Source organism: Podarcis gaigeae (genome assembly GCF_964106915.1).
Source record: "Podarcis gaigeae genome assembly, chromosome: 6".
Taxonomy (NCBI): domain Eukaryota; kingdom Metazoa; phylum Chordata; class Lepidosauria; order Squamata; family Lacertidae; genus Podarcis; species Podarcis gaigeae.
Window position 1 is genome coordinate 59,175,661 of NC_139682.1, and position 6,000 is coordinate 59,181,660.

The 6,000-nt window shown below is 47.3% G+C and overlaps 1 protein-coding gene across 3 annotated transcripts in view; it reads right to left on the bottom strand.

The window, feature by feature from the left end:
• Window positions 1–3,061, bottom strand: part of OMA1 (OMA1 zinc metallopeptidase) — a 32,049-nt gene extending 28,988 nt beyond the window's left edge. The window contains exon 1 of one of the 3 annotated variants that reach the window (XR_014565266.1): window positions 1,918–2,371. The gene's annotated coding sequence lies outside the window, so the exon portion shown is untranslated. Of the gene's footprint in view, window positions 1–1,917; window positions 2,372–2,403 lie in introns of those variants that run through there. The other 2 variants (XM_083742791.1, XM_083742790.1) reach the window with 2 other exon arrangements.
• Between the last annotated feature and the right edge of the window lie 2,939 nt (window positions 3,062–6,000).

A 6,000-nucleotide genomic window follows, 5' to 3' on the forward strand; every position in this document is an offset into this window, starting at 1 on the left:
CTGCATGAGTAGGACTTATATAATACATCCACCCCATTTTTTAAACTTGTGTGAATTGTATGCAAACCCCATTTACACATAGAGTGGGAGAGAATATGTGGTCCCTATAAGAACATCAAGGGTTGGAACCAATGTAAGAATCCTGACCACAGCCACTGGCACTTATTTTCCATATGTGACACCTTGGTTTCCAACCAAAATTTGGGATACAATGAAGTGACTGCAGAGTTGAAAAAGTTGATTTGGCTGTAATATCCCACTGCAGTAAATGCAGGTCCCACTTCTGATCTTTAGCTGACCATTTCTCTGGCTGATTACTTCAAATCACTGGGTTGCTGTCAACTACTGTTTACTCAGAGTAATTAACTTGTACTCACTTAAATTACTGGACCTAAGTTAATTGCAGCCATTAATTTAAAGATGCCTACTCTGAATAAAAGATAGTTGAATACAACCCACCACATGAAATTCGGCACACACGCAACTTCCTTGGCATCCGTAGCCCATGGCCCTCTGTCCACCCTTTTTATCTTGTTCTCTGTTCAGTGTCAGCAGCAAACTCCTTCCCTCGGGCCAACAGTCAACCCCTTCCCTTAACTCTCTGATTTGGCTTCCCTTTCAAAGTTTCCAAATATCACTTCCATCACTAAATCACTAGGTGTCTTTATGCAAGCCACAATCTCTCATCTTCACCCCCTATTCTCCATCTGCAAGATGGAGATAGTAATATTGATCTACCTGGCAGAGTTGTTGTAAGGATTATTGAGAGATTCCAAGTAAAATGCTCTGAGCTTTCTGAAGTGCTATATAAGCACGAAGTAGTATACTAGCAGCTAACCCCCTGCTTTGTTTACCAACTAGCCCAGCCTCCCCCAACCTGGTGCCCTCCATAAGTTCTGGGCTACAATTCCCATCCGCAACACTGCCAACACAGCTGTGGTAGCTGGGACTGATGGGAGTTACAGTCCAAATCTACAGGGCACCAGGTTAATCTAGCCTGAGAAGTCAAAAGTCTGGCACTATCCAGTCCAGGACAGATCCATTAACAATGCACTTGTGTCCCATGGAAAACACCCTCATGAAAGTTCATGTACTGACTGTATCAGGAGCCAACTCCCTGTGAGGGAATATCTGGCCGTCATATTCAAACCCAGAGACAATTGCATGGAGAGAATGACACAACGAAATAGGTGAGGCTTTAACTAAGGCTGACTATCCAAATGTCAAAAAAGGGGCACGCAAAATGAGGAGCAGGCAGGTGTTTTTTCCCGGAAGTAGAGGCATTCTTCTTTCCCTCATAGAATAGATATTTCTCACTTAAATTTCAAGTCAAATTTCCATTGCTAATTAAAACCAGCAATGAATGGCTGGATTAGGTGGGAATCCTAAACCATATTATCTGCTATATGCTATATAACCATATCAGAGGAAATGCAGGTTCGCCTTGTGACTTGGGTGGCTTTGTCCCACAGAAGCAGTCACAATGTGGAGGCCTGAGGGACCAGAGAGACGATGCAACGTATTGCTTGGCTAAATAAATTTCGCACGCTTTTAACTTCCAAGATCTTTCCAGCTACAGGCCCCTGTGGCTCCAGAAGCACCCATCGCAACTGGTGCCCCAGGGTCTCCTTCAGCTCCTAGGCTCGAGGGCACGCACACCCTCTCTCCTGCGCCTCAAGCCATGCGAGAGAACCCAGGTTTCCCTTGGCGCAGAAGAGCCGCGGGGGGACTGACCCGCCGCCTACCTGCGCCACCTGAGCCTCTTTGGCCAACGTCAACAGGAGACGCTGCGAGGGCAGGAAGGGGAAACGCCTTCCGAAGAAGACACAGCAGCAGGGAAACCTGAGCCAATAGAGAGCAAGCGAGACGCCTCCTTATAACTGCCTTTCCCCCGCCATCGCCACTCCCGTCACCTACCAGCCGCAACAGAACAAACTGGTTCCAGGAGGAGGAGGCGAGGTTGCCAAAAGCTCAAGTCGGAGACGAGGCGCGGGGGGGGGGGGGAGGGAGAGGAGCAAGATCCCCTGCTTCGGCGATCCCTCCAGCAAGTAAAGACGTGATGGGGGGGGGGGGCTTGAGATACCAGCGCTTTACCCTTACTAGCCGTCCGCCCAGCCCTGGAGAGAAGAAGGGGCGCTGCGCGTAAAGACGCAATGGTGACCTCTGGGACCCTTTGGCCGCGGAGAGGCGCGCCCTTCGTCCTCCCCGTGCACCAGGCCTCTTCCCCCTGCGCTCTACGGCTGGGGCGGCCGCTTGCCTTTCCTTCCGGGCTGGGGAGGGAGCCAATCGGTGGCGGAGTTTCCTTGTTTCGCGACCGAGAGAAGGCCGCCTCCAGCCGCTGTGTTTACTGTCAGCGAATTGAGCGTGGAGGAGATTCAGAGCTGTGATTCTGCACCTATCTACCGGCAGTCCGGAGTGATGGAATGCAGTCATAGAATTGTAACGAAGGGACCCCGAGGGTCATCCAGGCCAACCCCCTGCAATGCAGAAATGTGCCATATTCGGTGGCATGTGTAGAACCAGGTTTCTAAATGTGCTTGTCAGCATGGGCGTAGCCAAGGGGGTGCAGCTATGCCGCCCAGATCAAATAAAACAATAGAAATACTTAACTAACTGACCAATCTCGTCGGTATTGCGCCCCCTTCCCCAGCAAAAGTCCTGGCTACGCCCATGCTTGCCAGATGCGGATCTGCCGATATTTCCATTAGTACACCAGCGATGGGTGGTTCAGAAGTGTGTTGGGGCACTTACACTACCCTCAAAAGGGCACACACATATTGCAAGTGCATTTACATGCAACTAAGTAACACTGGGAAATAAATGTCCACGTGTGGTGGCTTTCCCATAGCCCAGGGGTACTGGAGAAATCAAATGGAAGAAACGTTTAAACGGTGGCTCTTCAACAGCCTTTCTTGTTGCAAGGGAAGACAGAGATTTTTTCTCCTTCTGGACATCTGGATTTCAAAATTAGGGGAAGACAGACCAGTGGTTGGCCAAATTATGCCATAATGGACCATTGTGTGAAGAGGGTACTTTTCAGTGGCTGCAGGATCCAGAGCATGCACTAGGCTCACTCAGCTCAGGGGTGGGAAACCTCTGACCTGCAGGACTAATTTAGCTCAGCATGGGTTCCAGTTTGGGACAAAAAGCCATTTCCCCCAAACCATGCCCACCTGCCCCACAGCTGCAACATGAGGAGTGGGGCTGATAGAAAAACAGCTGCCTTTGCACAATCAGGGGCCTTAAAGTGCCCCGGCAAGGGAGGCTTCTTGTCAGTGGCAATGAGAGTGATCCTGTCGGGTTCAGCTGTGCTACTAAGTTCCCCATGGAGAACTTGGCAGCGCCGCAAACCCCTGCCCAAAGCGGCTCATGAAAGCAGATCACTCTGCTTTCCACAGTCCCCCACCAACCTGGGAGCAAACTCAAAACGCCACCTTGTGATCTTTCATTGGAAAGTATGGTTTATAAATATGTAAACAAAATAAATGATGCAAGCACTAAATTCCCTTTTGCAGCCGTATTACACCCTCTTCTGTATCTTCACAACAGGCATTATGACGTAGGTTAGGCTGAGAGTAGGTGAATAGCCTAAGGTAGGAAGTGAGCAAAAACAAGGACAAGTTAAGTGAGTTTAAAATGTGAAACTACACATGCTCATGGTGTTTTCCTTTTGTTTATCAGGGTTGGGGAAATGCTTTTCATTTGTGGTTTGCTGATGATTGTGCAGCTGAACAGACAAGTACTTTTTCTAGCCCATGAAAGCTTTTGTGATAATAAACCACAAGACTTATTTTGTGAGACTTTATTCCATTTGTTCCTTTTGGGAGGAAGGGGGGACTATTTTGGGAACTGAACTAGGGCCCTCAAATCACCTTAAAAGGACTGCGGTGGGTTTAATTCTCCTGTGCCTTATTCAGAAATATGAAGCCGTGATAGTTTTTCTAGGGAATCTTGGAAACAGCAAACAACACTATCTCCATTGTCAAGTCATGTTTGCATCCTGTCAGCCCTTCAGCCAGACGGATGGCATAACCTTACAAGTCATTAGCTCCTCTATTTTCAAAAAAATGCTTATCTTTCATTAAGTATTCATAAAATAATAAGAATGTTAAACCACTGTGAAATATTTATAGAGCAGTAAGGAACAGGTTTACTCTACAGATTTGGAACTGAGATTTTGAATATTTAGAGATATATTTATGCATTGCTTTTGAAGATGACATTTGCAAACAAGAAAGGAGATATTGCCCATGAACCTGAAATAAGTAGCTCTGGGAGCTGAGTTTCTTAAAAAAATAATTGTGGCATAAAATTATGAGGCTTGCAATAAAATATTAGCTGCAGCTGTCAAGCTGCCAGTCCTGACACTAAAATTCCCTGGTTCATTTAGCACCCGCTACTCAGACTGAATCTTATACGCTCCTTTCTGGGGGAAAGTTCCACTGAACTCAATGGGGCATACTCCAGGGCAAACAAGTATAGGCTCGCATCCACACCATATATTAAAGCCTATTGCTTCTCCCAAAGAATCCTGGGAACTCTCATTTGTTCAGGGTGCTGGGAAATTGTAGCTGCAGGGGTTAAATGACAGTTCCCAGGTTTCTTTAGGGGAAGCCATTTTTTTTAAATGTGCTTTCGAATGCACCTAGGATTACAGTCCACACCTTCACATTTGCAGGCTGGCCTGGTTCAGATACCAGAGTTCTCACCAGAGACAACTGAAAATTACTGAAACCCACTGTTTTGGCTCCCACTCCTAGACACAGTACTTGAACTTTCAACTTTATTGCCAAAGGCTTTATTCCAAAATTCTCTGCAGGGTCTAAAAATAGGTCAGGTTACAGGTACACAGGTCAGGAGTTCAAAGGTGCTCTAAGACGAATGGCTAAGATGTCTCAACACTTGACACACATGCTTGACCCACCTTTTGAAGAGCAGGGCAGGTGCGGTAATTTGTGTTTGTTCTCTTACCAAAGACTGGGCAGGCAAGCAGGCGCTCCTGCAAGTAGACTGGCTCTGCTGGTGCTGACATGGCCAATGGAATGTCCTTAGAGATGGAGCAGTGCATCCATCTCATGGTCCGACCTAGGCTCGGAAACCTTCCTTGAGGTGGGAAAAGCTTCACGGCAGGGTGGAGACTGGATCAGATGGCTCTCCCACAGCTGGAACATCCAATGCCACTGGGGTGGTGCTTTCTCCCAACAGACCACTTGGCCCATCCCCGATGCCAGGCACTCTTCCCATTCGTCATCCCCCTTGGACCAGCCCTGCCAAGATGTCTCCACAGGGCGTATGACACCCACCCTGAGAGACTTCTTGTTCTCATGTCCTCCTTTAAGGCTTTCCCATAGTTGGCCAGTGTGAGAACAGGAAGCTGGACTAGATGAGCCATTGGCCTGATCAACCAGGCTCTTCCTGTGTTCTTAAAATAGGGCAGAGCCAGATTCAAAATGGCAGCAAGGACAGTTTGGCATAATCACCTGGCAATTGCTGATATTGATACCGAATCCTTCTTTGGAAATTGCTAAACCAGAACGAGCCACAGTGAGCCTCAGGCTTGCCCCTCTTCCAGCCTGGCTATGCGGAATTCACATCCATTTGGCCTTAGCTCCAGCTTCTCATATTGTGAGAAACAACAAACAACTGTGTTTGCTGTTAATAATGGTTTGTTTGAAACAAGGCACCTTAAAACCATGGGCTATGAAGTTGACTTGTTTAAACAACCACAGTTAAAATGAACAACAATTTGGTTTAGGGAAACACACTAAACTGTGGTTAATGGAAGAGTGAAAGGTTCTGACATGCCATTTCAAACATGCCAGAGGCTCAGCTTGCTGTGACTCATTCTTGTCACACTAAACTATGGTTTAGCTTGCCATCCGAATGTGGCTGCTGCACAGATACTCTGTCAATTGTGGGTGTATGAAGCTTATGTTATGGTACTAAATTCACATTATGCACCCTGCTTTTCTAAAACACCCCTGACTGGCAATCCTACAT